Below are 24,320 nucleotides of genomic sequence, written 5' to 3'. Positions count from 1 at the left end.
AATAAAATGCAGAAACCAATAATGAAAATTTTACACTTGTCATCCAAACAATTATGAAGCATGCAGGGAAGCACAAAAATATGACCCATAACCCAAAGACAAATCCATTAAAAGAAACAGCTCTAGAAATTACAGACATGATAGAACTTGCTAAAAAACAAAGAAAAAATATAATATCAAAGCACATAGATGAAAAATACAGTTTAAGTACAGAGAAACAGATGACAGCAGATTTTTCAGAAACTAAGCAAAAATTAAATGGAGTGCCATATTTAAAGAACTGAAAGAAAAAAACTTAGAATTATTGCCCCATAAAAATATCATTTTTCAATATTCAATTTTAAATTGAAAGCACAATAAAGATGTTTTCAGACAGAAACAAACTGAGATCACTTATTGCCAGAAGTTCTGCACTGTAACAAATGCTAAAAGAAGTTCTTCTGGTGGAAGGAAAATAGAATCAGATGGAAAATTGGATCTACATAAAGGAATGAAGAATGACAGAAAAGATACATGTATGGGTAAATGTAAAATTTATTTTTCATTTAAAAATATTTCTTAAAGATAATTGGGAGAAGACCCTCAATTGGATATATTTAATGGTATTGGCAATTCTGCTCTTCCAAAATAAGCATAAATAAGTATAAAATTGAATTATAAATTATAAAGTGCAATCATTTCACGGCACTGAAAACTGATCAAAGGCAACAACAAATCGAGAAGAGTTTATTCTTTTATTAAAAAAATGCTAGAGTTCTGGGTAGTAACAGTGGAAGTATGTTTTCTTCTTGCCTTCTTCCACTACCAACCCTCAGCTTAGTCAATAACTTTATCAGAAAGGCAGGCTGGATATGACAACTAGCTGCTTTGCTGGAAGAGGTGATGGCCTTTTTTTTTTTTTATTTCTTTTTTTTATTATTATGTTCAGTTAGCCACTATATAGTACATAATTAGTTTTTGATGTAGTGTTCAATGATTCATTAGTTAAGTATAACACCAGTGCTCATCACAGCATGTGCCCTCCTCAAAACCCATCACTCTGTTACCTCTCCCCCCACCCTCCTCCCCTCTGACACCCCCAGATGTTTTTCCTGGTCCATAGTCTCTCATGGTTCATCTCCCTCTCTGATTTCTCCCCTTTTGGATTTCCCTCCCTTCGCCTATGGTCCTCCTTGCTATTGCTTATGTTTCACATATGAGTGAAACCATATGATAATTGTCTTTCTCTGCTTGACTTACTTCATTTAACATAATCCCCTCCAGTTCCAACCATGTTGATGCAAATGTGGGTATTCATTGTTTTTGATGGCTGAATAATATTCCATTGTGTGTATATGTATCACATCTTCTTTATCCATTTATCTGTTGAAGGGTATCTGGCTCCTTCACAGTGAGGTGATGGCCTTTAAATGAGCCTTGAACAAAAACTTTGATCATTGCAAGAGAGACCTTAAAGAGCCCACTGGAAAGTAAAAACCAGAAAAACTTGAAAACTTTGAATTCATTTACCAACCCACACAGATATTAATCAGAAAAGGATGGAAGCCACATGGACTTATAGTCTTTTATTTAGCATAACCTTTTCATAAATAATAGGCTGATGAATATGCTATTTAGACACAGAAGAAAGCTTAGAAAACTAAGACAAAAAATAAAAATAAGAATTTTTTAAAAAATACATACACATACATACATATATCAGTGGCCACATACCATGGGAAAGACAGATAAGTTTAAATGGAAACAAGTTACAAAAGTTACAAAAACACAAACAAAAACTTTAGAACAAAATCCAGAGTCACTATATGAGATAATTGTACTTTTTGACCAAAATTTATAAGACACACATAACAGGAAAACTGGACATAATTTAGGAAATATAATCAATAGAAACTAGATGGGCCCAGATATTAGATTTTATAGAAAAAGACTATAAAACACTTATTGTAACCAAATTATTTTTTAAAAGACTGTATTCAAAGAATGAAGGGAAAATATGATGATAATCACTTAACAAATAATATATCATAATAGAGAAATAAACATGATAATTGAAACCAAATGAAAATTCCAGAGTTAAAAAGTACAATGAGTAAATGGAAAAAAGAAGACAATCACTAGGTGGACTTGACAGTAAATTTCAGGTGCCATAAGATAGAATCAGTAAACTTGAAGATGAGTCAATGGATATTATTAAATATGATGTAATTAACAATAAAAAATACCAAATAGATTCTCAGAGACCATACTAAGCATATCAAAAAGAGAGGAGAAAAAGGGACAGAAAAATATTTCAAGAAATAATGACTGACAACTACCCACATTCCACACAAACACACACACAATCTGGAGATCCCCAAGGCTCAATAATCCCAAGAATGTTACTCGAAGAGGCAACCACAACGAGACACATCATAATCAATCTGATGGAAGCTTAGCACAAAAATAAAATCTTGAAAGTACTAAAACCAAGAGGAAATGACACCAAACAGTAACTTAAACCCACGGGTAGGAATAAAGACCACTAGAAATGAATATAAAGAAAAATATTATTTCTTCTATTTAAAATCATACATTTAAGCAATAATTCTAACATTGTATTTGTATGTGTTGTATGGGTGTATGAGGTGTACAAATTGGTATATTACTTAAGACTACTTTAAAAACACTTTCGATAGGTATTTTTCACAAGGATTAGCAAAAAGAGAGGCAATTTTTAATATTTTATTTTTATTTATTTGATAGAGAGAGACACAGTGAGAGAGGGAACACAAGCAGGGGGAGTGGGAGAGGGAGAAGCAGGCTTCCCACTGAGAGAGAGGCAATTTTTAAAAATTAAGAAATTCATGCAATTAGAAAGATGTAATTATTTAGGCTATTTTGGCATTCTTACTTTGCAATTTGAAAAGTATATAGTTTTTTTCTGTGTACTATTAATTAAATTAGTTAAGAAGATAAATCAATTTCAATGTTAACTTGCTATCTTTAAGTACCTTACATCAAAATTCATTCTGAAGTTAGAATGTTGGATATTATGAACTGTTATGAAAAATGCATTTTTTTCTTCAGCATAGATACAGAAGGCTACAAAAACGTCTGACTTACAAATAGATTTTGCTAGCATCAACCTTTTTAGTATCCCTTTAAAGACTAAATAGAACCACATGCCATATTAAGAATAGTAATGAAAAATGACAAAGTGAAAAATCTTCTAAATATTAGTTAATATCATTTAAAATTCATATATAGGACAGAAGTAAGATTATGAGCCCTCTCCTATATAAATTTACTTTGTAAATGTGGTAGTATAACATTTTTATGGAAGATCAGTGTGCAATCTGATTTTAAATGCCTTCTCCCTAAAATAAATGAGGACACATGCTGCGAACATGCAATTTTATTGATCATAATGCACTTAAAATGCTTAAAAAAGTAACTATAGTAGGAAATACATGCCATACTTTTCGCAAGTGACTAAATGATTTCTGACACTAAATGTTCAACTTTTCAATTAAATATACAATACTTTTATAATAGAGTTTTTCATAACACTCATCTGATGTTTAGGAAGTTAAGTTTATACTTTATGGCACATGTTATCATGTCTTAATACAATGGCTATCTCTTTGAGAAAGGAAATCTAAGTAAAATAGGCATTATCAAGTGTTGCTAATATTGACATTTGGCCTTCTGTAAATCTGAAGTAAGCCAAGGTGTACATTGAATATACCAATGTTTTTAAAGTACAACAAGTGGAATATATCTTGGTGAGTAATTAGAAACTTGGAGTAACTGGAACTGGATAATATATGTTTAGATCAAGCCTGTATTCTTCATAGTTCAGTCAAAAGAAATAAGAATAGTTCTAATTGTTTAATATACACTATGTATATTCAAAACAGACCACTTATAATGTAAACTCTATGATATCATGGAGTTTTATTTTTTAAAGTTTCATTTCCTGAGATAACATTTATTTCTAAAACAGTGATTCCCTCCCTCCCTCCTTTCCTTTGTTTCTTCTTTCTCTTCTTCAACAGTTATCATTTGTTAAATGCCAGGAACTTTCTTAGTCCTGAGCATATAAAAGTGAATAAAATATATATCCTGCATTACGGGCTTAAGGAATGTAAACTGGTAAATGTAAGAATATGTATCAAGCTCATTGGCAATGTGAAAGGCAGTAATAAGTTATAAGTGCATGGGGGGGGAGGAGAAATACCAATATTGCGGAGGTAATATAAAAGACCTGAGTCCTGAGAACTTACAGATTTTCCTTCGTTAAGATAAATGTTCACAGGTATAATTTGAATGTTGGTGAAAGTATTTTTATTGTTTTCTACAGTGTATCAGATGTATTATAAACTAATAAAACAGAGCTTCTACTATGACATATCTTACCATCTATGTAAAATGAACAACACTAGTGAAAATTAAGTGTCAGAAAATATGGTCCCAATTTTAAGTGCAAAATAAGTTGGGAGCAGAAACATCACACAGAAATAAAACTAGAGATGATGCTTAAATAATTAGTTAAATTTGAAGAAGAAAAAAGAGAAAACATTCTTAGTAACAGAAAACAATAAATGATCATTTTATGTTACTCATATTTTTATAGTTAAATTACCTATTACAAGAGGGATAAATGAGTTATGGAATAATTGATTGAATGCATACATAAGCTTCTATAGACTTCCTTTGAAAATACAGGTTTTCCAGTTAGGGGTAACACATTAAGGGCCTAAATATATTAGGGTTGAATCAATTAGCTTCTTTGCAGCTGAGTTGAGAAGCATGACAAAGAGGGCTTTTGCAAATGAGATAATTTGATGCCTAGATAGCAAAGTAGGTAAAGCAGACAAAAGAAGCTAAACATCATCTTCTCTGGAAATTTCCCTAATAACAGTCTCCTGTGGCACACTTACCCATTGATACTCCTTGTACCAATTGTCATATTGAGCTAAATTATCAACAGACTTGCGTACTATTACTTTAACTCCATTGTGCAGATGGAAAAAACTTCCTTTGTGCTTCTTCAATTATTTAGTCTGAGATATAAGTATTTATTGTTATTCAAGGTTGAGAAACTCTTCATATTGTAAAACCTTACTTTCATAAAAACGTCTTATAGAGCACTTCAGAATTTGAGTCATTTGTATGTGTACTATTATTTGAAATTTATACAAAAATATATGAATTAAGTCATACCCTATAAACTCCATTTCTTTCATTTAGAGTTCTATTAATGTATAGTTGAATATAATGTACTGCACACATTTAAAACCTGAGATCTGATTAAGTTTTGTCTTATTTATATGCCTAGGAAACCATTACCACGGTCAGTGAACATATCTTTAACTACCAAAAGTTTCCCTGTGCCCTTTGTAGTCCCTCCTTTCCTTCCTCTCTCATCTCGAGGCGACTGCTTCTCTTCTTCCTAGCATTACATTTCAGTTAAAACGTCTCTTTAAAAGAAGTTAAGGAACTTGGCAAAGACCAACATAGCCTACATACAGTGGAATAAAATCTTGCATGATATTCTGATTTTTAAACTAGTGTTGTTTTCATTATTTCATTACTTATTTTCATTAAATTATTTTCATTACTCACAATTGAATAACAAAAACTCTCCTGAGAATTACTACAGGGAAATAAAGGGAATCTTCCTGAAGTTTCTTACTAAGAAGCACAGGTCTGTGAGGAATGATGACCCAGTGAAGTGAACTTAAGAAAGTTGAAATTTCAGCACTCAATGAGATTTCATATGTCCCTTCATTTGAACTTATTCCCAACCTCTTTTTTTTTCCTCAAACTGTGACTGACTCACAGTAGGTGATCTTGCTTCAAAATTCAAATAGAAAATAAAGGTAGGCAGATTTATTTGAAATGCCTTCATTTCTATACTCCATATATCCACCTGATGAACCTGTAATTGTATTTTTGCCTTTTCTCCTCTAATAATGGTTGAGATGGCTCTACTTCAATCAAAGGCCAAACCTTCCTTTCTTACTTTGGATCTACGCTTAGTCACATACTCAAAGATGTCATCCCTAAAATTAATCCATCTTTTTCTTTTAATATAGTGGTATCCAATCCTCCCTCATCAATTCCTCTCTCCTGAATACTTCCCTTGTATCACATTAGTATTCTCTTGCTCTAGTGTTTTTATCATTCTAAAAACCCCTTTTTAGAAGGGGTTTTTAAGTGCCTTAAGTGCCTATAAGATAGCACTTACCTTCTGTAAATATTTTGCATTTTGAAAGAATCATGTTTTCATTCACATTTAAAGAATCAATATATAAATAACAAACTTTTTTCAGCTCAATGTCATGTTAATGTTATTTTTATTTCATTTTTAAAAACAGTTTGAAGAAGTGGAATAAAAACATTTTCTTTATTTAAGAAAAAAACAACACTACACTCTGTGGGAAACAAAACAGAAATTAGTGCTCTTTGTTTTTCACATCTAGACATCTTGAAAACCTTATCTATATAAGGGTTACAGGTTGTTGTGTGTCACTTAGGGTAGATCTGTGATAAGTTTTTTTTTTTTTGTTTTTTTGTTTTTTTTTTTGCGAGAGAGAGATTGAGAGACAGAGAGCATGAGAGGAAGGACGGTCAGAGGGAGAAGCAGACTCCCCGCCGAGCAGGGAGCCCGATGTGGGACTCGATCCTGGGACTCCAGGACCATGACCTGAGCCGAAGGCAGTTGCTTAACCAACTGAGCCACCCAGTGCGTGTCTTTTTTAACACCTGCAGGCATGACTGTGAACTGGACACTATTAAGAGTCATGTCTTACTCCTAAAGTACTTAACCAGAAAAATAGCAACACAACAGTGAGGTGATATATGCCTTTGTGGTTTATTCAGGACCTTAATTGATAGAAAAGGGTCACAGATAAATATATATCTCCATCGCTATTCATCTTCATTCTGAGTAGAATGGCCACAGGGAACTGATTAGTGTCAAAGCAATCCCCTGTGACTTCCTGCTCTGTTATCTCTCTCCTTCTGGGAAGTTAATATACCAATCAGCCCTTGTTCACAAACTGATCTTCAAGAGATAGTTGGCAGGTTGGAATTTGTGGTGTCAGTAACAGGAATAATAAGATCCCTTTTATGTGTTATCTTTCTCAGGGCAAGCACAGACATCATACAACTTCCTTTCACAAGACACCTGTGATGCAAACCCAGGACAAATGCTGTTATTTTTGATAATTTGATAAAAACCGAGGTACTGAAATAGCAAGTGACAACCCCAAGGTCAACCTAACGATGAACATGTGGAGTGCTCCTTAATTCTAATACTTTGCTTTGTGCATTCTCCATATAGCAGCTGGAGAGATCTTATCAAGACATAAATTAAATTATGTCACTCTTTGTAAATGCCTTCCCACCTAAATTCTAAACTCTTCTCCATGAACTATGAGGCTTTGCATGAATTGGCCTCTGCCTGCTCTCCCATTTATCTTGTAGCTCATATTCATTCCACTCTGGGCTCCATGCTTTTCAAATTTCTCTCCATTTTTACACACACAGAAGAAGATAAGTTTTTCATGATACACTGAGGAAAATTAAAGAAACTGTTCATGACCACTGGACTTGGACCCCACTGCCTTGAGGACTAGGAATATTGATATTTCTGTGTATTTGTAAGCCATTGTGGTACATGCTATTATGACTTGGTCCAGTTGTGAAGTTCTGTTGTAATCTCACTGTCCTTTCTATTCCCCAAATGTGCTGAGCTTATTCTCCTGGTGAAAGTAGTTGCATCTGCTGTTTCCTCTGAGCTGGATGCTTATTTTCTAGATCTCTGCATAGAGCTTTTTTAATTCAAATCTCAGGTCAAATATCAACTTAGAGATTTGTCTGACACCTAATCTAAAGGAAAACCTTAATTATTATCTGCCACATTTCCTATCCTGCCTTATTTTCTTCCTGGTATTTATGGCTACCTGAGTTTATCTTTGTTTCCTCATTTGTTATCTTTCTCTTTCTTATAGAATATAAGCTCATGAAAGATGGACCTTAGTTTGTCTTGTTCACTGCAATGATCCTAGTTCTTACTACATTTTCTGGCATGCAAAAGGGGCACAGCATTTGTTGAATATACTGCATAAACTCTAGTCTTTCCAGAATTCCTACTTTGGAATAATATTTTTAATCTTTACAACAAAGAATGCCAGAAAAATGGTATACATACCATAGGTCCTCCATTCAATTCTAATAAGAATGGACTATTATATTCTGCATTGAGATAGATTATTTACTGTGCCATAGTATCACAAATCATAAAAATTTCACTGTGAATACATGGATAAACCCATCTCTTTGAGGAGAATGAATGTCTCAACTCTCCAGGACAAATTCACATTTCCTTTCTGAAGATTTAAACACTTCCATCTTCAGAAACTTCTTGTTAGGTTACTTGACAAGGGGTTCTACCTTTCTTCAGCATCTCTTACACACTTTCGTCTTGAAGCACATACTAGGAGTTTATATCAGATGTGCCTAGCTGGCTAAGTTGGTGGAGCATGCAACTCTTGATCTCAGGGTTGTGAGTCTGAGCCCCATATTGGGTGTAGAGATTACTTAAAAAAATAAAATTTAAAAAAAAAACAAAAAAAAAAGAGTCTATATAGGCTTTAATAGGAAAAGCACTACAATGGGAGTCTAGAGACTTTTTTTTAAGTTTTTATTTATTTATTTGAGAGAGAGAGGAGGAAAACAAACCCAGAAGGAGAAGGTGAGGGTGAAACCAACTTCCTGCTGAGCAGAGAGGCCAATATGGGGCTCCATCCCAGGACCCTGAGATCATGACCTGAGGCAGACACTTTTTTTTTTAAACTTTTTTATTTATTTATTCATGAGAGACAGAGAGAGAGAGAGAGAGAGAGGTAGAGGGAGAAGCAGCCTCCCAAGGAGCAGGGAGCCCGATGCGGGACTCGATCCCAGGACTCTGGGATCATGACCTGAGCCGAAGGCAGACGCTTAACCATCTGAGCCACCCAGGCACCCATGAGGCAGACACTTAACAGACTGAGCCACCCAGGTGCCCCGGGAGTCTAGATTCTTATGTGCTAACTTTGGCTTTGTTCTAGCTGTCCTATTGGGAAACAACTTAAGAACATTCCTTCCCATCACCCTTCAGGGTACTCAGCTTTAAATTTAGTGATTAATGTAGGCAGGAATATTGTGACAAAAATATAGAGAGTATACAGAAATTAATGTTTTGTAGATATAAAAAAATGCAGTGCTATTCAAGTGCAAGTAATGCCTTTCTTAAATAAAACAACCAAATGTTTCCCTAATGCTGACTGTGATTCTAGCTAAGTTTGTGGGATAGTTTAATTTTTTAAAATTTTATTTTTTTCACTACTGTCATGTGTTGAGATATAGTTTGTTTTCCAACATGTTTAGAACAGCTAAGGATTTCACAAAGTCTTAACTTTCATTTGAATAAATGAGAAAGTCAAACATTTCTAATAGGCAAACACTGTAAGCTCTTCTGTTCTTAAGTTCATATTCCTAATTAAAATTAGCATATGGCTATGTTTTGATCAATTAGTTGAGAAAAACAGATACATTCTATTTCAGCTCAGGCATTTACTCCAAGAATGATGTAGGGCGGGTTACTTAAACTTACTCTGCATCAGCTTCCTCACCTGTAAATGGGGATAGAATTTTAACTATGTGTTAGTGACAAAATATTTTCAAAGATTTGTATACCTATATAAGTAATTAGGAAAATACACAACTATCCTTGTCTGCTAATAGCTTTCTTTGATTGCAGTATAAATTTACTATTTCTCAAATTAGAATTAAACAGCATAGTTTCTCTGTGTTCTTCAGCTATCACTCTATGCACAATAATGGTAAAACTTAAATTTATGGTTTATTCTCCCATTTAAATGGAGCTTGGCATGTGCAAGAATAGTAGGTGATATCAGAATCACTTTGCTGACTTTTAAAATACAAATGTATGTGATCAACACACAGAGATTTGGACCAATTATTCTATGGCAAGGATAAGACATCTCTACTTAAAAAAAAATTCCTATAGTTATACTGATCAGTTTTTTACTGGCATATAGTAGGTAGCTGTTATTTTTGGCCACTGTGCTTTCGTGTGGTTTCTTAACTGCAGTCTAAATTATTCTATTATTCATTAACTATTCTAAAGGGTCACAAATATTTCTATGCAAGCTTTCATATTATATTACCTTAAAATATGCTTTATATTTTTAAGTTAAATAACCAAACTATTATTTTTGAGAAGAAATATGAGTCACATTGACATATCATTTACATTTTTTAAATGCATGACCAGTAGATTAACTTGCCTAATTTTCTACGGCTAGGGACTTGTTTTGAAATATATTTGATTGTTCTATCCATAAAACAATGGGGAAGGGTTTTTTTAATGTGTCTGGTGTTTATGCAATAACTTTTAGTTTCAATTACTTTTAATTTTGTTAATTGAAGGTCCTAAGGACAGATATGTTCAACTCGCCAAGGGCCACGTCTGCATAGTCCTCTTCACAAACTTCGAGGCTTCATCATTATGAAACACCAATTAATAATAGAAAATACAAGATATCATTTCAGCAGGCAGGATATTAACTTCATTAAGAGTTAAAAAAATTTAGTGTGATTGGATTTCCCTTTAAATTACAAGCTATTTGAGAATTGATCATATATCTTAGTTACTTTTATCTTTCCTCCATGTGTGTCTAATGGTGTAAAAGGGATATGTAGGACCTTATTTTTCACTTAGACACCACTGTCTCATTCAGCTTCCTATATCCTTGCTGGCAATCAGAAAAATGAAACAGCAGCTAGACTATGAAAATCCAGTCCAGATTCAAAGACTGATTCCTGATTCCAATAGAAAAAGGCATGTTTAAAGAAGAGAGGCAACATGGCCTTAGAGGATAACAAAATTGCCTTGTGTGGAAACTAAAGTGAAGAAACGGTGAAGACAAGTGATGTTTTGAGAAACAGGGACTAAAGGAGGAAAGGAAAGAAGCTTAATTTAATTTGTTATGGTTGCTTTTACTGAAGCAAAAATGATTCTAAATGTCCTGGATATATAAGTGCCTTTCAAGGTTTACAGTGTCTAACAGTGACTCACAGAGTACTTGATACAGAATAGATTCTCTATAAAATATTTTAGAATAAATAAATGAATGATTCAAAATATGTATTGATTAACCCTTCTGTTAGGTGAGTTGTAAAATTCTTGCTTATTTTTTTAAAGATTTTATTTATTTATTTGACAGAGAGAGATACAGCGAGAGAAGGAAAACAAGCAGGGGGAGTGGGAGAGGGAGAAGCAGGCTTCCCGCTGAGCAGAGAGCCTGACGTGGGGCTCGATCCCAGGACCCTGGGATCATTACCTGAGCCGAAGGCAGATGCTTAATGACTGAACCACCCAGGCGCCCCTAAAATTCTTACTTCTTGTCATGTAGTTATTTGGTGGGGAAAGTGAACCATCAATATGCTTCCCGATCAACATTTATCACGATTACACTGTTTCTCTTAAGGAATACTAGACTATAGACCTCTCCTGCCAATGAGGAGAATGTAATTTGCCAATTTTAGAAATCATACACCAGCTATTTAAGAAACTTTTTTTCCATAAAAATCAGTCATTTGCTGAATGAAAACCAATTTTTTTTTGTATTTTAATAAGTTAGAATTACACAGACCATATATACCATGATTTGGTGGTTTATCCTTTTTGAACTGTTTAGCATTATATTTATGCTCTCTGGCCATTAAAATATAATTTAGTCAATAGTATTCAATAGTACTAGCTCTTGCAAAAAATAATACTTTGCCTGATTTGGCTTTATTTTATATCATATCATTAAGTTAAAAATATTATTACCTTCCTCATGGAGGGGTGTGTGTGTGTGTGTGTGTGTGTGTGTGTGTGTGTGTGTGTGTATTTAATCCACTTCCCAAGTAATGGGCATATAATTAAGATTCTTAGTTATTGTCATGGTACCAGCCAGGCAACAGACACTGTGGCTATCAAAGTCAGATATTAAATGAATGTGACACTTTCATGGGAGATGGAATTTAGATTCAAGTCTAATACTTGAAATTGTGGAGATGAACCAGACTTTGTGGACAAAGCTCTTTTTCTCTATTCTTAGTTATTTGAGATCAGTACCATTCACTTGATTTCTAGATTACAGTGAAAATGGCTGTTTCTGTCAGTCCTTCAGCAGTACAAAGAGAAGACTGTCAGGACCAATGAAGATACCATACAGTTTGGAAAAGAAGCCCTTCCAGGCAAATTCTCTCTGCAGGAAGAAGGGGTTGTCAGGCCTCTACACCAATGCTTTATCAGGACAATTTCTCAGAACTGCAACAAATGGAATTCATCCCCTAAACAAAGCTCTGTTTAAGAAATATTTGAAATAATGTTAGTAAAATTCTAAGTATACTTAGAATTGTGTTGACAATTATTAAAATATCTCTTTGTTTACAGAATACCTATTAGCTAAGAAAGTTCTAAGAAGTTTATTATGAAATTATAGGAAATCCTTAAGGTCACATAAAAAAATAAACTCTCCTGCATGTTTATGTTGCCCTAATTTCCCTAATGTGTCCGCTGACAGAATTTCTGATGTTGAGCTTGACATTCTTTTATGTTCTTATATCACCCCCTTACCAATTTTTTATTATAAAATGTTAAAAGTATAATTCTATATGGTTAGAATTCATGTGTTTCAATTATCAGCAGACAGAATTGGTTACTCTTTCTAGCTATTGCTTAGCTAAAACTGGATTCATAAATAGATTTTTATGTTTTCAAATTCAGTGTTGTTATTCTCTGAGTGGAAACAGCACTGTACTGGTCATCGAAATATACAAATCATGATCCTGAATCTCTTGTGAGTTATATGACTTTGAGCAAGTAATTTATTTCAACATGCTGGGATCCAATTTATTAATGTTATTAATAAATTTATTAATTTAACATTAATATAACATAATAACATTAACATAATAATTTATTAATTATAACAAATTATTAATGAGGCAGAGAGAGACAGAGACAGAAGAAAGAGAAATATTTGAAACAAATAATATTTTTGTTTTTTTTCAATATTTTTATTCAATTTTTTAGAGGAAGGTTTCATACTAAATACACTTTTCATTTCAGACAAGAATAGGGTGTCCATATGACACAATAACCCATTTTGCCCAATGTATGCCTGTGTTCTTACAAAATTATTAATAGTATCTACTTTTGAAAAATGTCTCAACTTGGATGGCAAATTATATGCTAATCTTAGCTTTGTACACTTTTATGAGCTGATTCCTTCAACATGCAATTCAGACCAAATAGCAAATAAACTAAAACAGTATAAGAATCATTAGAATCTCATTTTTGAAAATTTGTGGATTTTATAAAATGAAGAGATTTTATACACAATTTAGATACATATATTGATGACTAAGGCTTATATATTAATAACAAAAAATAATGGAACCAAGTAAGCAATCATCATGTACCTTCCCACTGTTTTTTAAAAAGTCTCAGTAATTGGGAGAAGAGGTCTGCTATTAGTTGTTATGGCCAGCGGATTTAAAATATCTAGTTTAAAAAAAAAAAAAGAGAGAGAGAGATCTAGCTTGTGTTCCCCAACTGCCAAGCATTACTCTATATGTTCTTTTTCTTTTCATTTTTTGGGGGAATATCTCAACATTTACAGAAATAGAATTTTATAATGAATTTCTACATATCCACTACCTCCCTTTAACAATTGTTAAACATTTAACAAATACTTTTATTTATGTATTCCTATTCCTTCCTTTTAAGAAATATTTCCTTCATTATGTCTTTGGTTTTGCTAAAGCACGGTAACAAAATCCTAGACATAATGTAATTTTATCCATAAATACTTTAATATGCACCTCTAATAAAGATAACTTCTTTATCTCCAAGTCAACTCATAAGATTATAAAATGAAATCCTTCAATGCTTTTTGTGCAATTTTAATGTACTTCATAGTGTTTTTCCTCCATGAAATTCTCTTGCCAAAATCTAGAAAACAATTATTTGCATGGCAACATTTATTCAAATGTTCCTATTTTAATTTCTGCAATAGGGACAGAAACCAAGTGTCAAATCAATTTTATTTTATCTTGGTTAGAAAGAGGAGGAGGATATGTGATCTTATACTTAAATTGCTGTTTTTAACCAGATTTTCTCCATTATTCTTTCTAAAGCCTGACGCATTCATATTTCTGAATAAAATTAATATTTGTCTTATATAAATGTCCAAATGCCCTTTCACCATATTAACACATATGCTTTTTGTTTATAAAATCTTTCACATATATTGTCATATTTAATTTTAAACATCAATCTGTAAGGTAGAATTGTTTCTTTATTTCATAAATGGTGAAAACTAAAACTAAGAATTCCACCTCTACATTAGCATAGGAGTTTCACAGACCCACTTCCAGCAAAACAAGAAAACTGGTACAAACTATTAACAAAATCAGCCATTTATGTCTTCTAAAAATTGTCCTAAGGACATGTAGCAAATGAAGAAATATTTATTCAAGAAAATCTTCTAAAGCTCAGTAAGGAGAACAAGATTCTTTGGCATTTAAGCCATGACCCCCTCCCCATGCCACATGCAACTCACCTTGGCAAAGCTGTACCTTGGCTCTGGGTGGGTGTGGCCAAGGAACTGTCTTCTTCTCCCCTCAGCCAGTTAAGCCCTACCCTATATTACCAAGAGGGAAAGAATGCCAGTATTCTCATCTCCTTCAACTCCACATTGAAAAGGTTAAGTTCCTGGTGACTACAAGTGAGAAATCAGAACTTTCTTCTATCATCTAGTCCCTACACATAGGATGTAGGCTCTACCCCAGGTGAGGCAAACTGAGAATAATGAGGCCTTGCTCCTAGAGTGGAAGTTCCACCAAGGAATGAGAAAACCAGAGTCTATTGCCTTGATCACTACTCAAAGTATTAGCAAGGAATGACTCAGAAAATTATTCAAGGAGAGAAAAAGTTTGTAAGAAAGAGAGCTCCAAAACTCTCTCCAAAGGACCTCATTTAGCACTTCCAAAACCCATAGCTCTTCTTAATTAAGAACAACAAACTAAGCCATAGTCTAGCTAATTTACGAGAGAGAACCAGAGAAAGAGATAGCTATGAAGAAACATTCTAGGGCTCAAAAAAAAAAAAAAAAAAAAAACTCAAAGACCAGCCTCAAAAATTGCCTTTGCCCAAATTTATTTGGATCAGACAGTTGAGAAATTTTGCTCCAGGATATTGTCAAAAACAATAGAGCATTAGGCTGATAATTAGTGGAACCTCACACATGGGGTGCAATACCAAATGAAGCAGACAACAGAGAGATCAAGGAGAAATAATCAAAGAGACACTGGTAAAATCACTGTAATCATAGGACAACTGTGCATATACCCAAACCTGTGCCCTTTGAAGAGCAAGACCAAAGGCTTCACAATGTGGGGAAGATATACTTCAGTAAAACAGCCTAGCCACTTCACTAAACAAGTAAACAAGCAAACAATAAAAAGAAGCCCTGCAGGGGTGGGGGAGGGAGTTAGTATCCAGAAACTTTAATACTCAATTTTCAATTAAATAAGTACACATGCAAAGAAACAGGAACGTGTGACTTATACACAGGATAAATACAAAGATAGTACAAACAGACTGTGAAAGGAACCAGATTTAACAGAGAGTTCAAAGTAGCCATTATAAATTTGGTCAAATATGGCTAAAGAAGTAAAGAAAGATATGAATATAGCATATAATCAAATAGAGAATATGAATGAAGATACAGAATTTATGAAAAAGAACCAAATGGAAATTCTAGAGTTGACAGGTAAGATAACCAAAATGAGAAATCCATTAGAGGTACAAAAGTAGATTTAACTGGCAGAAGAAAGAATCAGTGAACTTTAAGATAGATTCATAGTGAATGTAATTTGAAAAACAGAGAGAAAACAGAATGCAAAAAAAGTGAACAGAACCTCGGAGAAATGAGACATCAAATATACATAACAGTAAAAAAAAGAAGAAGAAGAAGAAGAAAGAAGAGAGAGAGAAGCAAACCATAAGACACTCTTTACGATAAAGAACAAACTGGGGGTTGATGGAGGAAGGTGGGTGGGGGATGGGCTAAATGGATAATGCATATTGAGGGCACTTGTTATGTATGTTGAACACTGGGTGTTATATATAAGTGATGAAGCACTAAATTCTACTCCTGAAAATAATATTTCACTATATGTTAACCAACTAGAATTTAAATAGAAATTTGAAAAAAAAAAAAAAGATGTAATAATGGTATTACCAGGAGATGTGAGAGAAAGAAGCAGAAAAAATCTACCAGAAAATAATGGCTGAAAACTCCCCCAAATTAGTTGGAAAACATTCATCTGCACATCCAGAAGTTTAATGACTTCCAAGTACAATAGATTGACAGTGATCCACCCCTATGCAAATCATTTTTAAAATGCTGAAAACCAAATACAGAAAATTTTGAAAGCAGTAAGAGAAAAACTACTCATCCTGTGTGAGAGAAGCACAGTAAGATTAACTGTGGACTTAACTTCAGTAACTATGGGGGTTAGAAAGCAATGTGAGTACATATTAAAAGTATCAAAAACTAAGGTTAAGGGAATTTGTGACTTGTCTACCTCACAATGAAACTATGAGTGTTTAAAAATGGGAACTGAGCCTAGGTTTACTTTATCTAAATCAATGAGTTCAGTATTGAGCAAAGTGTCCCTGATCTCAATAGGCATAAAATTTACTTGAGGTGCTTATTGAGGATGCAGATTTCTAGATTAGCACCTTTACACATTCTCATCCTAAAGATCTGGAGCGGGTTCCAGGAATTTGCATTCTAATGTATTCCAGAAGTAATTTTGATGTACGTGGTTTCAGAATCACAGTACAAAATACAGTAGGATAAATGAAAGAGTGAGCAATGAGCTTCACAGATAAGCATGTGAATCCTCATTCATCATTACCTACCAGCTTAATCAGGGCTGGATGTGAAGAGTCTCAGAGTTCTAATGGTGTTTTAGTGAAAATGGAAAATATAGTGACTTGTAGGGTTATTGTGAGAATTAAGTTAATGTTTATGAAGTCGACCCCCAAAACTACTGGGCCCTTTTGTTGTTTTTCCATTCCCTGCTTTGTTGCTCATTACACTCTATTGTCATTCCCCTTTTCTGATGTTACCTTCTAAAACCACAATAATTTCCAATTGAAAATGATAACTTGTCCTTCTGGTAGTATATCTACACTTGAGAAATATTTTTGAATTAAGACTGTCTGCTTAGATTATTGACATAAGGAAATCAGACATCAAATCTGGTCACAAAATACAATTTTTTTCAGTGAAAATATTTTTGTAGAAATATAAATGTTCGTTTTGTTCTTTTAATAAATGCAATAATATTGGCATAAGCTTGTGTTAGCCTATTAATGACTAACATAATTTTTGTCTTATTGTTGAAAACAGAAAAGCAAATATCTTCCATAATCCTTCTTATATTTAACTTGAGGAGTATCCTGTTGTCATAGATATGTGCATGTGCATATATGCACAAGAACAGGCATTCTTGACACCATGATGAGCACCATTTTCATATGAAGTTACTTATCTTGGATCACAAAAGAATGTGACAATCTATATAATCAAAATTCTTTGTTTAATGAGGAGGATTTCACCTAATATATATTGTTTTCATGGAATAATCCCTACTGACAACATATACTGAACACCCAGGACATACCATGTGTGGTAGACAGACTCTTAAGTTGGTGCTCATTATTCCCCATCCTGGTATTTACCCTCCATGTGATTCCTTCCGCACCTGAGTATATAAGCTTCTAACCAAAAGTATATAGCAAAGGTGATAGGAAGTAAGTGATTATATGTACCTGATTATGTTATTATATCATGTAAGGTATTAGCACTAATTTTTCTGGAATATCTGCTTCTCCTTTTAAGTTGTTAAGATGTAAACTGACATATTGTGGGCTTCCTAAGATGGGAGGCCCATTTGACAAGGAACTCCCCATAGCTTCTAGAAGCTGAGAGCAACCTATAGATGACAGTCATCTAGAAACTGAAGTGCAGATTCCTAAATCTACAAGAAAATTAATTCTGCCAAAAACTTAAGTGATCTTGGGAGATTTTTTTTTTTTTATTGGTGAGCCTCAGAGAAAACCACATCCATAGCCATAACATTGTTTGCAGCCTTGTGAGATCCTAAGCATAGCATCCAACTAAGCTATGCCATTTTCTGACCCACAGACACCGAGAAAATAAGTATGTGTTATTTTAAGCTGCTAAGTATATAGCAATTTCTTATCCAACAATAGAAAATATACTACATTTATTTGCTTTGTATTCCTTCTCTTTATTTGATTACATGTTCTTAGAAGACTAGATCATGTCTTCTGTGTTTGGATTTACTTGTTTTTAAGGGGTTTCAAAGTAAAATTTCAAGGTAACATTTACTATATGTATGTATGTATATATGTAACCTTTAAGGTTACATACATACATTAGTATACTAATATACAAATACTATATTTTATATATATTCATATTTGTATAATACTATATTACTATACTATATAAAAAAGTAAAAAATATGTATATAAAATTGTTGAATCACTGTCATATTCCTGAAACTAATGTAACATTGTCTCCCAACTATACTCAAAACAAAATTTAAAATGTACTTTGTGAGTACAGATTCTTTTTTTTAATTTTATTTTATTATGTTGTTAATCACCATACATTACATCATTAGTTTTTGATGTAGTGTTCCATGATTCATTGTTTGTGCATAACACCCAGTGCTCCATTCAGTATGTGCTCTCTTTCATACCTATCACCAGGCTAACCCATCCTCCCACCCCTTTCCCCTCTAGAACCCTCAGTTTATTTCTCAGAGTCCATAGTCTCTCATGGTTCATCTCCCCCTCCAATGTCCCCCACTTCATTTTTCCCTTCCTGCTATCTTCTTCTTTTATTTTTTTAATATAATGTATTATTTGTTTCAGAGGTACAAGTCTGATTCAACAGTCTTACACAATTCACAGCACTCACCATAACACATACCCTACCCAATGTCTATCACCCAGCCACCCCATCCCTCCCACCCTGCATCACTCCAGCAACATTCAGTTTTTTTCCTGATTAAGAATTCCTCATATCAGTGAGGTCATATGATACATGTCTTTCTCTGATTGACTTATTTCGCTCAGCATAACATGTTATGTTATGCTCACCACAAGTAACCTATCATCTGTCACCATACAATACTATCATTGACCATATTCCTTATGCTGTGCCTTTTATTCCCATGTCTTATTCTTTCCATAACTGGAAAACTGTGGCCCCCACTCCCCTCATCTATTTTTTTTTAAGATTTTATTTATTTATTTACAGAGAGAGACAGAGCGAGAGCAGAAACACAAGCAGGGGGAGTGGGAGAGGGAGAAGCAGGCTCCCTGCTCAGCAGGGAGCCTGATGCAGGGCTAGATCCCAGGACCCTGGGATCATGACCAGAGTGGAAGGCAGGCACTTAAGGACTGAGCCACCCAGGTGCCCTTCCCCTCATCTATTTTACCCATCCCCTCCACACACCACCTTTCTGGCAACCATCAGTTTGTTCTCTGTATTTATAGGTCTGATTCTGTTTTAGTTAGTTTGTTTTTTTTTAAGATTCCTTATATGAGTGAAATCATATGGTATTTGTCTTCCTCAGTCTGATTTATTTTGCTTAGCATAATACACTAGGTACTAGGTCCATTCATGTTGTGTCCATTGACATGTTCTTATTCTTTCTTTTTATGGCTGCATTTTATTTTATATATATAAAATAAATATTTTCCTTTATTACTGTCTACTTTTCCTTATCCATTCATTGATTGGATAGATGCTTAGATACTTATATATCTTGGCTATTGTAAATAATGCTACAATAAACAGAGGGGTGAATATATCTTTTTCAATTAGTGTTTTCATTTTCTTTGGGTAAATACCCAGTAGTAGAAGTATTGGTATTTGGTATTTCTACTTTTAATTTTTTGAGGAAACTTCATAATATTTTCCACATTGGTTGTACCAATTTACATTCATACCAACAGTGTATAAGGGTTCCTTTTTCTCCACATCCTCGGCAACACTTGTTATTTCTTGTCTTTTTGATTTTAACCATTCTGATATGTGTAAGGTTATATCTCATTGTAGTTTAGATTTGCGTATTCCTGATGATTAGTGATGTTGAGCGTCATTCATGCTGTCTGTTGGCCATCTGTGTGTCTTCTTTGGAAAAATGTTTATGTAGGTTCTCTGCTTATTTTTAACCGAATTGTTTTTATGATGTTGAGTTGTACAAATACTTTATATATTTTGGACATATCCCCTTTCCAGATATATATCATTTGCAAATATCTTCTCCCATTCAATAGGTTGTTTTTTTCATTTTGTTGATGGTTTCCTTCACTGTGCAAAAGCTTTTTCTTTTAATGTGGTCCCAGCAGTTTATTTTTGCTTTTGTTTCTCTTGCCTAAGAAGACATATCTAGAAAAAATGTTGTTATGGCTAATATCAGAGAAATTATTGCCTATTTTTTTTGCTAGGATTTTTATACTTTCCAGTCTCATATTTGGATCTTCAATCCATTTTGAGTTTATTTTTGTGTATGGTGTTATAGAAAGTGGTCCAGCTTTCCTAGCACTATTTATTAAAGAAACTGTATTTTCCCATTGCAAATTCTCACCTCCTTTGTTGTAGATTAATTAACCATATGAGTGTAGATTTATTTGTAGACTCTATTCTGTTCTATTGACCTGTGTGTCTATTTTTATGCCAGTACCATACCTTTGATTACTACAGCTTTGTAGTATATCTTGAAAACTGTGATTCCGATACATCCAGCTTTGTTCTTTCACAACATTGCTTATTAACATTGGTTATTCAGGGTCTTTTGTGGTTCCATACAAATTTTAGTATTATTTTCTCCAGTTTGTGAAAAATGCTATTTGTATTTTGATAAGGATTGCACTGAATCTGCAGATTGCTTTGGGGAGTATGGACATTTTAATATTAGTTCTTCCAATCCATGAGCATGGAATATCTTTCTATTTGTATCATCTTCAATTTCTTTCATCAATGTTTTATAGTTTTCAGGGTACAGTTCTTTAACCTTGGTTATCTTATTCTTTTTGGTAGAATTGTAAATGGAATTGTTTTCTTAAATTTTCATTCTGCTATTTTGTTGGTATTAGTGTATAGAAACACTATTATTATATAGAAACACTACCAAATTTTGGCAGTGTGTTTTTTTTCAATTATACCAGTTATATTTATAGAAGGTATCTTTTTAACATCAAGTGAATAAAAAATTTAAATTGGTGTCTATCAGCTTCTATATTTTATTTTTTAAATATAACTTACTTTGAACACTTCTTGTTTTTCCTAAGTAGATTTTCTATGTGTAATTGTTCACCTTTCACTTGCGATTTTTTAATTATTAAGAAAAGTAGCTTAAAACATCACTAAAATTTAGATATTTCAACTGCATAAAAATTTATATTTTTACTCCATTTCTAGATTTGAAATGTAACTGAGTATGAGAGGTTGTCTTTTCTTTGTTTTGTTTTGTTTTTTATGACTTGCGATCCCATTTTGCTAAGTGAGCATATTTGGTAACTGTAAGTAATTTACTATGCTTTGCAATGGGCCACTTTCAGGCTTTGTGGTTTGTACATGGCCCTCTAAGGCATCCCAGTAGGACAGTCACTACACTCCTGAGAGAGGCTGTAAGTCAGTGTGTAGGGTCAGCATGGTGCCATTCTAAAGAATGTTTGTACAATCTGTGGACTTCTTATGGCTTACAAAAAAAAGTCTGGCACACGGCAGGTGAGAGTATATTTCCTTTACTCTGATGTTGCTGAAGTTACAGGGCAGTCAGGGACAAAAAGTAAGAGTAAATATCTGAAGTGATAAAAGAAAGTCATAGAGACCTTCCCCAATTTTCTAAGTTTTATTGTTACTATTTATGACTTACATGTAAAACAAAACTGCATCAACTAGCTGCTTCTAATTCAATTTTTTTTTCCTATCAAATTACTTCAAAAAAACCTCTACAAATTTTTTGGTAAAATTTCCTAAAACATACATAAGAAGAGATATTGTCGTTTAATGCCAGTTCCTAACAATATCTTCAGTTTCATTGATTCAATCATTCAGTAATAATTTTTGAGCGGTTATTATGAACTGTATTTGGTAGTGAGAACACAATAACAGGGGTGCAGCAGCAGGAAATGAGTGTATGTCATGTGTTAGACCAAGGGAAACTCCTTGTGTGGGGTAAATTTTTTCCTGTTCCATTACAAATGCTAATTGTGCTTAATAAGATGTATTTTCTGCTTGTAATGGAAAAAAATATCTCCTGGGATAGTCAAATGTAATAATAACTAGACTGCAGAGTTTAAACACACATGGCAACAAATAGAAATATTTTTTTAATTGAATTTCTCTGCCCAATTTTTGGAATCACATCCCTCTCCTGCAGCAAAATTTCTCTTACCCACTTTGTGTCTTCTCAATTTCCAGAGCATAATTTTAAAGGTCATCGAATAGAAAAACCAAGAAAAATCTCAAATCCTTTAATTTGCCTTTATGTAAAAATGAGGAAATTTTGGCACAATGTATCTAAGACAACATGCCTTTGAACTATTTTGGAAGTTATCATTTAGCTGGCCTCGCAGAAGGGACTGGGGCTGCGCAGTCAGTATAAGTCTGGTACCTCCAAGCAAGATCAGGAGCTATAGATCATAATTGCCCTGTGACTTGCACTACTTTATTTTTTGAAAATCAAAGTATTTTTTCTTGTTTGCAAATGAAGGTACATGCTGAGAGAAAGCTGTGAAAAAGTTTGGGTTGTGGGAGGAGGTGTTTCAGGCACCTAAAAAGATAAATGAAGAGAGGGAAAAGGGAACTATAAGAACATAGAGTACAAATGAGATAAATCATGAGAATCTGTTCAAAGAAAGAAATATTGAAGGAACAACAGCAGGAACAACAGAAACTGAGCCTCCTACACATTCACTCTGGCCCAGCTCCAGCCAGAGACACAGTGAGCACATTTGATATAAAATTTTGAGGGAAAAAATGAAAGTGAGGAGAATATCAATAATTCAATAGTGTGTAGAGCCAAAGGAAAACGTTAAAAATGAAAACAGAAAAAAAAAATCAACAATACTTATTTTGCCTTTTCCTACCACAAAGGCTATCTGAAGAGACCTTTTAAAACGGGAAAAAAGTGGGAGAAAGGAACTTAACATTGAGTACCATCTGTGTGGTACAGAGTTCCACATGCATTATATTATTTAATTTCTCAGACAACTCTGAACTGCAGTTACTTCCTCCCCATTTTTATATAGGAAAACTGAGGTTCAGGAGATTTTCATGTGTCTTAATAAGCTGAATTTCAAATGTGTCTAATGATGAAATTAACACTACCACTCAATACAATTTTGCAGCATTCTGCTCAGAATATTTGGTAGAAATATTCAGTACTCAACCTGACTCATTTTTCCTGCCATCTATACTAAAAAAGTACATCCACCCACACAAAAATACATACTTACAATAGCAACAGGGTCATGAATATCAAGCCCTGCATTGTTGGAAACTCTATGTACTATGGCAGGCTAAGGATGAAAAAGTTAATATAGGTTGGAGTTATATTACAAAGTATTCATGGATGAGTAGCATGAACAAATAACAATCTGGAGGGGGACCAAGTGAGTCCTAATGTAACTAAAGGGGGGAAACTTTACATGATGAGTCATGTAAGTCTTTTTTTTTTTAAGTTTCTTTTTTTTTTAAGATTTTATTTATTTATTCGACAGAGAACATCAGCAGGGGCAGTGACAGGCAAAGGAAGAGGGAGAAGCAGGCTCCCCGCTGAGCAGGGAGCTTTATGTGGGGCTCTATCCCAGGACCCTGGGATCATGATCTGGGCTGTAGACAGATGCTTAACCCACTGAGTCACCCAGGTGCCCCGTCACGTAAGTCTTGATCAGACCACATAAATTGTGATATTTCACATTTTGAAACCAAGACTTTAAAATTTACTAGAGCTAATAAAAGTGGTAAAGCTTTTCCACCAATATAATTCAGAAATTAGTTCATTCATTCATAAATTGAACTTCTATTGAGCACCTACTATGTGGCAAACCTATATTAGCCAACCAGAGTGTAATCATGAGTAAG

Source organism: Zalophus californianus, chromosome 11, assembly GCF_009762305.2.
Source record: "Zalophus californianus isolate mZalCal1 chromosome 11, mZalCal1.pri.v2, whole genome shotgun sequence".
Taxonomy (NCBI): domain Eukaryota; kingdom Metazoa; phylum Chordata; class Mammalia; order Carnivora; family Otariidae; genus Zalophus; species Zalophus californianus.
The sequence above is the reverse complement of the archived record's forward strand: the minus strand, read 5'-3'. Positions refer to the sequence as shown.